The sequence below is a fragment of the Megalobrama amblycephala genome, linkage group LG11, assembly GCF_018812025.1.
Source record: "Megalobrama amblycephala isolate DHTTF-2021 linkage group LG11, ASM1881202v1, whole genome shotgun sequence".
Lineage (NCBI taxonomy): Eukaryota > Metazoa > Chordata > Actinopteri > Cypriniformes > Xenocyprididae > Megalobrama > Megalobrama amblycephala.
Window position 1 is genome coordinate 21,101,381 of NC_063054.1, and position 12,826 is coordinate 21,114,206.

Genomic DNA, 12,826 nt, shown 5'->3' on the forward strand with positions numbered 1-12,826 from the left:
CGAGTCCTTGTCTGATACAAGATTCCAATGTGCTGAGCATCCAGCCTTTTGTTTTGGATGGTGAAATATTCATGCAGGAGAGTAAAGGAGTGATTAGATGCTGTATGAGCACATATAAAGTGGGATCTTGAGGCTAAGCCTTTTTTGTGTGTCTGGCTTATTCCTAAAGTATATCGTTTGATTTCCATAATGGTGCAGCTTGTTGTACGCAGTGCTCTGAAACAGTATCCTTTTGTAACCAGTGGGTCCAGTGCATCATTACAACACTAACGTTCAAAATCTGTCTGAGCTCTTGTGTAATGCTTTCTGTGCTATAATAGCCTTTCTACAACTAAACATGATTCACAAATATATGTGACCTGTGCTGGCAAAATGAGTCAGAATGCACACAGGCTAATTTCGAGTTACAGGCGAAACAAGTGAAAAATATAAATTTTGGTCGAAATTGAGGTTTTCACAAAAATGAGTTAATTAAGCCCTCGTCTAGCGATCCCAATGCTCTAAATAGCAATTAAACATCTAAAAGTATCTTCATTTGTATGTTTTCTGCAAGGAGTACCTTTCCTACTGGTGCTTCCCTCAGAACAAGTTTGGTATCGTTCTAAAGTGCAGCATTTAAACTTTGTGAATATTCATAGTGAATTCTCGATGGCATGAGTCTGAAACAATGAAATGTGATTTTCAAACTCATGCTGATGTACTGAGGCCCCGTCCACACGGAGACGCGTTTTTGTGAATACGCACAAATTAGGTGTTTCTTCCACACGGATCCGGCATTTTCGAAAGGTGAAACCGCTATTTTTTGAAACCGGGTCCCAGAGTGGATAAATCTGAAAACCCCGTCTTTGCATTTTCGTGCGGACAGCCAATCCCGTATATTTTCTGAAATGATGATGTCATCAACCCACGTGTCGACCCTAGTCAGATGCCGCTAACAGCACAAAACAGCAACAACAAAAACATTAACAGACTCTAGATCAGGGGTCTCAAACTCAAATTGGCGGGGGGCCGTTTCTGTGATTGACACCTTATAGGAGGGCCATTAACATTCAAGCGCAAGAAAGTGCAACATTTCAGAAAATTTATTTCCTTTGCATTATTTCTCATTTACTTCAAATTTCATTAGGCCTACTAAAATATTTTTATACCTATACTATAAATATTTTATTTACCATACTAAATGTAAACAGCAGTGTCTCTCTCATTGTTACATATTGTAATATAATTATATAATACTATTACAAATATAATACTACTAATATACTAATATAATACTACTAATATAATACTATTAATATAATACTATTAATTGCAATAGTCTGGTGCAACTTCTCACATACAACAAGGTGCATGGAATAAAAAAATGTGTAATTTAGGAACAAAACCAGCAACACTTGTGGCGTGGAGGGGTCAGAAATAAACAAAAAACTGGAGCTATATATATCAACTTTTTTTTGCCAAAAAATAAAAATCTCTTATTGTTACATACATTATTAGTTTTAAACATTTAGTGGAAGTATTTTCCCTTACTTTATGTTAGCTTAAATAACATTAAAATCTTGCACTGAACAACACTGTACTGAACAAATACAATCCCTGAATACATTTGTACTCTCTTCTGTTTCTTAAAAGACACCTGGCAGCGCTGGTGCTCAGACAGCTGAGACACATTTGTCCAAGATGCTGTTTGAGCATCGGTAACGTTTAATGGTTGCATCGGACGCGTTTCGGTGGTTTAAATCAACGCTCGTGACTTAAAGTCGAGTGCTTTTACAGTAATTTAGGCAAGAGCGTTCATAATAGAAGCGACGCGGTTGAGAGCGCGGCTCATGGTTGCATAGCAACGACAGACGCCACTGGAGCGAAAGCGCATTGGAAAGAAGGAGAATGCACTGCTTCGTTCTTTGTCTATATAATGTTCTTAATAAAAAATTAAAAAAAAGAAGGAGAATGCGGCGCGGCCGCTTATGTGACGCGATATGTGAATGCCCCCATAGAATGGCGACTTTTTCTTTGCATATCAGACAGGTAGCAACTAGAGAATAATAATAATAATAATTTAGCGGGCCGGATTATGTTTTATTTTTGAGATCAGTTGCGGGCCGGGTATGGGGGAGGGCGGGCCGTAAATGGCTCGCGGGCCGGCAGTTTGAGACCACTGCTCTAGATGCTTGTGTTCATGCTGCAGAAGCTACTGAGCCAAAATAAAGTGTTATTTCTAAGCTTTACTATAGTTTGTATACAGCGCGCAAGGTTTATGCTCATGCTCCAAGTCTTATTCGCTGCTTTAAGTGCATCTATGTGGCAGAATTACAGCGCCCCATACTGGTCTGGCATGTATACTACATCATTTTGAGTCGTTTCAGTGGTTTTGTGAGGACGCATATATTTTTTGAGACGAGAAAAAAAAAAAAGATTGGTTAGGGTAAGCTCCGGCTTCGTGTGGACGTAGCCTGAGTTTGACTGACAGATCTGAAGCGCGCGCACAAAGACGCCTCAGACAATGCGCGATTCCGATATATAGCCTACATTTACACAGAATTACAGTATTTCAAAAAATCTGTCGTGGTGAGTATTCACGCAAACATTATCTGATATGTCTTAAGTGAATGTTTGGTTAACTGTTGGGGAAAAACATCTAATGTGTAACATTATATTAGATCTGTTTGGTACAGTAGGTCTTATTATGGCTGTCTGTTTCATTAATGTTAATCAAACAATTGTGGAATCATGGGAAAAAAGGTGAATAGGCCTATATATATTTATATTTTTCCTATAGATAATGGGTTTTGACTTGGTTTGGGCCAGATTTTGTGGTATTACCAGGGATTTAAAGGTTTGGTGGCTAGGTGATTTTGTTTTGGAATCATTCAGAAAACTTTAACTCGATTTTTCTCAAATTGACTTTGCTGACTCTATCGACTTCAGACAGGTGTAGCTTAGTCATTTTTTTCTTTGTCGTATTCCAACAAATTTTTAATAGAGAATGTGAGAATAACAAAAGCTCATTTTTGAAAATTTGCTCATTGTAACTTATTTTGCCAGCATGGGTCACATATGATAAAATTCATCATTCAGCCACTCTAAAAATGTAAATATAAAAAATAGGAAAATGAGCATGCACTCATTTTAATAAATTTTCCAATCTTGACCAATACCGATAAATTTAAAAATCTCTAATAATGATATACTGTGCATCCCAAAAATGAACATAATACAGCAAAGAATAGAATGAATAGAACAGAATGAGAATGACATTCCCTTAGTGGCACCTGCAAGTCTTGCAAGTAAAAAAAAAATCATGGTTCACAGGTGTGTTGTAACTAAAGCCTATTGGCTTCCTTTCGATATACACTGCACTCCAAAAGTTTGGAAACGCCCTAGAAAAGTGGGGTTTTGGACAATATTGGCATGAATCCTTTTTCATTTGTGATAATTTTGCACTGATAAGGGACAACACAAACTACGAAAACCTATTTTATTATATAAACAATTTATACATAGAAAAAAAACCTTAAATTTTCGATTCATCAAAATATCCACCATTAGCAGCTATCTGACCTAAACTGGGTTCTAATTGGTTCATTGTATTCTAAACTTAATTGGCAATCAATTGTTGAAGCTATTAAGGTGTGCTGACCCAAAAATCTTTTACAAACCTGGGCCAAGTTTAAACCAGTAACCAGGCATCACAGCTGGCAAAGGGGCATGTCTGACTCTGACATGTATAAATTGCCATTATTATGTAATCAAAATGAAAATTATTATTGCTGGTCTTCAAAGATAATGTCAAGTTACTGTAATGTATTTGCACCAAAAAATGATAAGGATTTATGCTGATATCGTCCAAAACTACACTTTGCCAGGGGTGTTTCCAGACTTTTGGAGGGCAGTGTATACCGTCCAAACGTCCTGCTTTCATAAAAAATAGATCAATATAAGCAATATCAAAGTCAAATAGTCAAAGTTCATTCAAGGCTATGGTGTGAAGTCAGACAAAGGGGAAGTTATTGACATCACACCTTCGTACCTATCGTTCGGTTTATCTTTTGCTGAGATGAGTGTCATAAAGTGTATTGTAGTCAGTTTTGTGGTTAAAAGTTCACTTCAGAATTCAAATTTCCTGATAATTTACTCAGCCCCATGTCATCCAAGATTTTTATGTCTTTCTTTCTTCAGTCGAAAAGAAATTAAAGTTTTTGAGGAAAACTTTCCAGGATTTTTCTCCATATAGTGGACTTCACTGGTGTACAACGGGTTGAAAGTCCGAATTGCAGTTTCAATGCTCTTCAAAGGGCTCTACACGATCTCAGCTGAGGAATAAGGGTCTTATCTAGTGAAACAATCATTTTTTTTCTAAAAATGTATATACTTTTTAACCACAAATGCTAGTCTTGTACTGCTCTGTGATGTGCCACGCATTACGTAATCACGTTAGAAAGGTCACAAGTGACGTAGGCGGATATAGCGCGGTAGGGGTGAAAAACATCAGCTGGGATCGCGTAGAGCCCTTTGAAGCTGCATTTAAACTGCATTTTGGACCTTCAACTCGTTGTACCCCGGTGAAGTCCACTATATGGAGAAAAATCTTGGAATGTTTTCCTCAAACCCTAATTTCTTTTCGAATGAAGAAAGACATAAACATCTTCGGATGACATGAAGTGAACTTTTAACCACAAAACTGACTACATGTGGCTATTAGTCTGCTCTTTTATGACACTCATCTCAGCAAAAGATAAACCGAACGATAGGCAGTAAGTGAAGGTGTGATGTCAACTAATCCTCAAACCAAATTGAATTGTTTCGAGTTCTGAGCAAGTATATTCTTAGAAGAGGAATAAGAGAATTTGTGTGTGTGTCTGTTGTGTAAATGTGGACATGTATCCTTACCTCTGTTATTACCACACCACCGTGGTGGTGTTAGAGGAAGTTAACTGTATCAGAGATAAACCCAGCACACATTTCCCCACTCCACCTCATCTCTCTCTCCATCCTTTTCACCTCTCTGCTGTGGTTTCTCAGCCAAGTATATATGTGTGTGTGTGTCGTTGCTTAAGGTTGTTTGTGTGTGTGTGATTGTTACTGTGGTGTGTGGGTTGTGGTGTTGTCCTGGACTGGCTTCATGGTGGCTCTTGTGGTAGATATGCTCCTCAGTATATATACACACACATACTTCCTCAGCAGCTGGGAGAAAACAGGAAGTGGTGTTTGCCCTACTATGGCCTCCCCTGCTTGTGACACACACAACGTATATTAGAGAAACTTATGCGTTAGGGAAGCACACGAGTAATCGTTGCAGTACTCATTCTCCACCAACTAGTCGACTACTAAAAAAACACTATTCGAACTTTGCCAATTGATTTGCTTGCCATACAAATCGGCTGTTTTGTGATTGTTGCGTCACTCGATTTTTACATCAGTGTAGACAGACAAATTGCTAGGTTAGTGTACTAGACTATAAAATTACAGGAAATGCCCATCCCTTATAATTATGCACACCCTAAACTTTTACTTACTTGCACATAAAGTATCTCTAGTGTCACCCTCAATCTACCGTGAGCTCCCTGTACGTTCACACCACATTCATTTGCCTGAGGCTGTCCTTCATCATTAACTGCTCAAACACTGCCTGAGGCAACTCTTCCCCGTTCATACACCCTTAGACCTTCGCGTGAGCTTCTCCAGTGCAGTTAAACGGCTGGCAATCCACCACCCAAGGCAAAGGAGATAATAACAGTCAGTAAATCTTATTAAAGCAGCAACTTATTAGGAAATTTTTTTTTTTTGATTACCTGCGTACACTGAGTACAGCCACATAGCCTACAGCCACATAACCTACAGTATGTCAAAAACCAAGCTGATAGCTTGAATGCCAGAAATGAACAACTTAGTTTTATTGAATGTCAAAGATCTAGATGAATCTAAGATTAAGATGTTCCCAGAACCCATGTTTCATACCTTTAGGTTGAAGGTAGATTCCAACAATAATGTTATTTAGGCTCACATTACACCATATCTCATACCTGTATTTCAGCCTGTGCCTTCACACCCAAACAACAGCCAACAGAAGGAGACTCTTTATCTACATAAAGTCAGAGTCATATCTGGAATCATATAGAGGTTTTCTGCTGTCCTGTCAGTTACAGTGTTCGTTTCCTCTAAACATTTCATCAGCAGAGACCCAAGGAATGTGACAGAAAATAGGCAAAAATGGGGAGAGAGAGAGACAAAGGTTACAGTATATGTGTTATGTCATACATAATTTCATTATTATGTTATAATTTAATTTATGTCTTTAAGCTTTTTTTGTGCTATTTTCATCTTCTGGGTTTAAATTTGTCTTCGTGTCAACATCACAGGATGTGACATTTTATTGTAGCATAGTAGATTGGTGACTCATCATCAGTGTCTAATTATTCACGAGACTGCATGTCCTTATCCTACGAGAAGACGCCTTGCTTAATTACCCAGGTGGGAAAAAAAGTACACTTCCATAATGTACTTAATGTGCTCTATTTTTGTACACTAATTTTGTACTTAATATACTAAAAATTCTTTAGTACTTCCTTAAGATAATCTTACATTTAAGTGTACTCAACTAAATATTAATATTTAGTTCACCATAATTATGAACTAAAATGTTCTTTTAACATACTATCTCTGTATTAAAAAATGTATTTAGTTACCACTTGTAGTACTCTATGGGTTCAAGTGTACTACAAGTGGTAACAAATAAATTTTTTTAATGTTCATATTCATGGTGTCTCAAAATAGCACAGTTGAGTACACTTAGATGTTCTTAAGATTATCTTGAGAAGTACTAAAGAAATTTTTAGTATATTAAGTATAAAGTTAGTGTGTTTTTAGAGCACTTTAAGTAGCCTACATTTTGGAAGTGTACTTTTTTCACCTGGCTATTCACGACAGCACGCTTTGATTTCCTATGACAGGTGAACGCAGCAACACCAGCAAGGATTTCATTTCACATACTGTATAAGAACCTCAAAAAGCTTCCCAAATTGATGATTTAAAGGTGCCCTCGAATGAAAAATTTAATTTATCTTCGGCATAGTTAAATAACAAGAGTTCAGTACATGGAAATGACATACAGTGAGTCTCAAACTCCATTGTTTCCTCCTTCTTATATAAATCTCATTTGTTTAAAAGACCTCCGAAGAACAGGCGAATCTCAACATAACACCGACTGTTACGTAACTGTCGGGGTGTACGCCCCCAATATTTGCATATGCCAGCCCATGTTCCCAACATTATGAAAGGCATTATATGAAAGGCATTAGACAAGGGCAGCCAGTAACGTCTGGATCTGCACAGGTGAATCATCAGACTAGGTAAGCAAGAACAACAGCGAAAATGGCAGATGGAGCGATAATAACTGACATGATCCATGATATCATGATATTTTTAGTGATATTTGTAAATTGTCTTTCTAAATGTTTCGTTAGCATGTTGCTAATGTACTGTTAAATGTGGTTAAAGTTCCCATTGTTTCTTACTGTATTCACGGAGACAAGAGAGCCATCGCTATTTTCATTTTTAAACACTTGCAGTCTGTATAATTCATAAACAACTTCATTCTTTATAAATCTCTCCAACAGTGTAGCATTAGCTGTTAGCCACGGAGCACAGCCTCAAATTCATTCAGAATCAAATGTAAACAATATAACAGTATACAATACTCACATAATCCGACGCATGCATGCCGCATGCATGACGAACACTTTGTAAAGATCCATTTGAGGGTTATATTAGCTGTGTAAACTTTGTTTATGCACTGTTCAAGGCAAGCGCGAGCTCCGTGGGCGTGGAGCACGAGAATTAAAGGGCCAGTAGCCCTGAATCGGCTCATTTATAATGATGCCCCAAAATAGGCAGTTAAAAAAATTAATTTAAAAAAATCTATGGGGTATTTTGAGCTGAAACTTCACAGACACATTCAGGGGACACCTTAGACTTATATTACATCTTTTTAAAAAAAGTTCTAGGGCACCTTTAAAGCATGTAATCATGTATCCTGATGGCAAATATTTTCAACGAACATATATATTTTCAACGATCCCGTGAATGCTCAAGCTCCACCCACATAAATGGTCGAGCATCTATGGAAAAACACACGATATTCTCTATTCATTTTAACCAATAAAAAAAACGGATTGCAACTGCACACACCGGCAGAAACATTAATTGGTGCATATGCCAAGTTTGCCATGTAAATCAGTATTTACATAACATAATAATAGTAGTAGTAGTTATCTGTCTCACACGTGTCCCGCATTGTCCCGCAAAATCACATCTGCTGTCCTGCAACAGGTCAATAGCCAGGTGGTCACCCTAGTGCTCCATGTCAACCTTACTCGCTTGTTGTGACAACTAACGTATGCCACTCCCATACCATATATGCGTCAATGTAGCCAAGCAACTTTTCTCTATTTACTGATATGACGAAACATGCATGAGTGAGTGACGTATATACGCAATTTCCTGTGAAAACCAACTAAAATATAAACACTCATAACAGGCTTACCATAGTGAATCAGGGTAAGAGAAAAACACATCTTGGAAGAAGAACTGATGATATATGAATTATTTAAATTTAAAAAGTTACATAGTGTACCTTTAAAAATGCAGACACAAAATAATAATAATTCAGTCATTCAATCAGTCTTAGCAATGAGTTTCAACCTAGAAAATGGTAAAAAAAAATCTTCTTATACATATGCATTTTATGAGCATGAACTTCTTTTAGAAGTCACAGTTGGCAGGTTAAAGGGATAGTTCACCCAAAAATGAAAATTATCCCATGATTTACTCAACCTAATGCCATCCTAGGTGTATATGACTTCTTTCAGACAAACATAATCGGAGATATTTAAAAAAATATATCCTTAGTCTTCCAAGGTTTATGAAGGTGAATGAGGGGCTGCATTTTGAAAAAAAAAAAAAAATGCATCCATAATAAAAGTAATCCATACGGCTCCAGTGGGTTAATAAAGGCCTTTTGAAGTGAAGCGATGCATTTTTGTAAGAAAAATATCCATATTTAAAACTTTGTAATTTCAAATTACTAGCTTCTGGCAGACGGCCATACACATACTGCGCAAGTCGATTTGGGCGGAAGAGCAACCTTTGACCCAAACGCAATGATGAATGCGGAAGCTCAGAGGAGAGAGCATAACAAAACACCAAATTAGAAGTCTAAAACTAGACATTTTAAAGAGAAATGTCGGAGGATTTTGATATAAGAGAAAAGGGGCGTGAGTTTGTTGCCCAGTCCTATTTGTTTGAACTGCGAGAGGCGTGTAAGCTTAAGATATTCCTACATCCTGCATCATACATTGCGTCATGAGGTTACTCATTTGGCGCAAGTCAAGTCGCGCAGTATGTGTTAGGGATAGGGTGAATAAGGAAGCTTTTGTAATTAATCTGTTAATTTTATTAGTCAAATTTCACATTCATAAGTGTAAGTTTTCTAACAAAAAGCCCCTTTTCTCAGTAGTTCTTAAAGAATTTGAAAAGTACTTGTCCACTATTCAGGGGTGAGTTTCCCGAAAGCATCGTTGGTAAACCATGGTCGTAAGTCCCATTGAACTCTATTGGTAACGACGGAACTTGCGACCATAGTTCGCTTTTGGAAACGCACCCCAGAATAGTAATAATGGAAAAGCTATAAAGACTGTTTATCTGTGTAATATCTTCAAACTTTTTGAATGATATAAAGGTCTTGTTTTTCTGTGAATGTTTTTTTTTTTTCCTTCCTGTATTGTGTTCTCTTTGCTCCCAAAATATATGTTGTTGTATTTTGTTGTTTAAAGCAATAAAAAAAAAGAAAAAAAAAAAAAAAAAAAAAGTATGTGTTAGGGATGGGCATTTTTCCAAAATATTGTATTCGAATATTTAGGCTCGTAAAAAACGAATATTCGAATATTCGTTTATTTAAATGACGTTAAACGAGAAGGACGTTATTATTATTATTTTTTTTAAATTCATCAAGATTTGTAACCATTTCTGACCAAGTTTATGATTAGGCAATATACACAACAAGCTTACGTTATATCTTAAACGTTTCTTTTAATTCAAAGCATTAAACAATATGTGCAAACAAACAAACAAACAAACAAACAAAACAACAAAAGCATTTAAGCTCAAGCAGCGCGAACAGGTAAAACGCTAATAAAGCAGACAGCGCCAGATATTGTACAAAACGTACATAATACACTTGAGTCAGTATATGGTTATCTGGGTTCGCCGCCATATTGTTTCACATGCTCAGGAGCGTACAATGACAATAAATACAAATCACCAGATAAAAAACTCGGGTGATTTACGTTAATTTTTCTAAAGAGCTGGCTTGTACGTTGCTGAAAACAAATGGACTAATACGAATCTCTTGGTTCATTCGATCGCTCAGTCGTTGGCCAGGACAGATATACACATATAAGATCATACCGACAGGCCTCTCTAGTTCGGACCACACACAGGACAAAAGAGAGTTTTTAATAACTAAGTGGCACCGATATATCCCAGATAAAATAATAAAAAAAAAAAAACTTTCGCCACCTTCTCTGGGCCAGCATCCTGTAACCTGCCCTCAGGGTGAATGAGATGATGTTTATTAGTTGTCTTTTACCTGACACCTTTGAAAGATAGATGCAATGATTAATGCATCCACAGTGTTTCCCACAGAATAAATACATGATTTTGTGAGACTGTAGTGGAACAATGGACATCAGAGGTGTTCCTCTAGGGGGTCCGGGGGCATGCACCCCGGAGGAAAATTTCGTACATTTTAAATTTAAATGCATGAATCTAGTGCATTCTAAGAGCAAAGTTGTTAAGTGACTAGATCAATGAAGAAATTTGTTCTCTTGTAAACAATTTTGTGCTCTAAAAGTAATTTATTTATTAAGCTGATGGTTGGGCACATTAGTCATGTACACAACATATAGTAGGCTAAATGAGAGTTCGTAAGTGGTGTTTACTACATGTAGAGTACACAGAATTGAAAACCATTAAAAATATGTAGCAAAAGAGGTTACCTTTGTTGAATTAATTTATTAGTGGGAGCCTGTGTCTGTATTTGTGGAACTAATGGTCACTCTTTGATTTGTTAAACAATCCTGCACTAAACACACCAAATTCTGGGCATTATAGATAAAAATAACGTTTTAAATGAATAAAAATGGCGCTATATAATCCATAAGCTGACCAATAAATAAATAAGTAAACTAGGTGAGTAGCTATGGAATTCAGCAGCAAAAAGTATTCTAGCCTAATTCTTGGAAGAAAAAAAAAAGCTATGGAATGGCTTCAGATGACTTTGACCTATAGGCAAGGCAAGACAAAGCAATTTATTTGTATAGCACATTTCAGAAAAATACACAATGGTAATTCAAAATAAAATTATTAAAACTATTTGGAGAGAGAGATGTTTAATGTAACAAAATGTCATTTTTAAAGAAAACCATCGTGTGATAGCAAAATATAACTAGGCCTAGACTACTTGTTCTGAGCAGGTGTCAATGAACAGGTTGTAAAACTGTTGGCTAAGTTCAGACACTCATGAAAAACTGATGCTGATTATCTGATTATCTAACAGTAGTCAAGTTGTCATTATTTCTGTCAAACAAGTTGTGAATTTGTTGTAACACAAAGATCATGACTTACTCTGTGCTCAAAGTGATGCTCAGAGCTCCAGTGGTTTCCTCTGTGGGTGAACGAGGATGATGGTGAACAATTCCAAGATATGCTTTTTTTTCATTGGTTGTTGCGTTAAATCTTACCCAGATACAATAGTGCTATTTTCTGATTGGCTATTGTGTAGCCTCTTTCTTTTTTTTTGATTGGCTGATAAGTGGCAGGTTCGAGACGCGCTTGATTCCTTCCCGGTTCCAGAGAGAGAGCGGCGCGGCCAGATACATTTTGGGCGCTGCGGAATATTAAATATATGATAAATAGTTTTTCTGCGTGAGAAATACAATGTGTGGCGGGAGTGCGTGACAAAAGACCGAAATGAGTGACTGTCACGCTCAATGCGTGACACTTGAGAGCCCTGTAACGATAATACATAACGGTATGCTAAGCTACGTTTCTAACAGCAGCACTTTGTGTTTTCTGTTCGTGAATATATCTCCCTCAACGAAACTTAAAGGAAACATATGTCTCAAAATCATTTTGCTATCAGATAAGTTATCATCTTTGCTCACTCGGGGGCACAGCTGCACTTTCCTGTCGTGAATGCTGTGATGGACATCTTTCCTCATTCGATGGGTTGTTGGATTTTATGTTCTTTCTCAATATGGTGGTGATATTATGATAACTCGGTTTCATTAATTCATTTGATCAAAAGTAATTCCATTGTGTAAGATCATTTTCATTTAAGTAATTGCAAACTTTGCGAGACAGACAACATTATGTGTCGATCAAATAAAATAAACTTGTTAAACACGCTCCACAGCGCCACCCGGTGCATTTAGTTATAACTGCGAGTTTTAGTGCTTAGGATTTATCGTGGATTCACTGCATTTACGGCCAGCAAAGCAACATAGTAAAATTCGAATAGTATTTTTATTTTTCGAATATTAATTACAGATCGAATATTCGACTATTTGTGCACACCCCTAGTATGTGTACGGTCGTCTGCCGGAAGCTAGTTATTTGAATTTATAAAGTTGAAAATATGGATATTGTTCTTACAAAAACGCATCACTTTGCTTCAAAGGCCTTTATTAACCCACTGAGCCGTATGGATTACTTTGATTATGGATGGATGATTTTTTTTTTCTCTTTTTTTTTTTTTTTTCAAAATGCA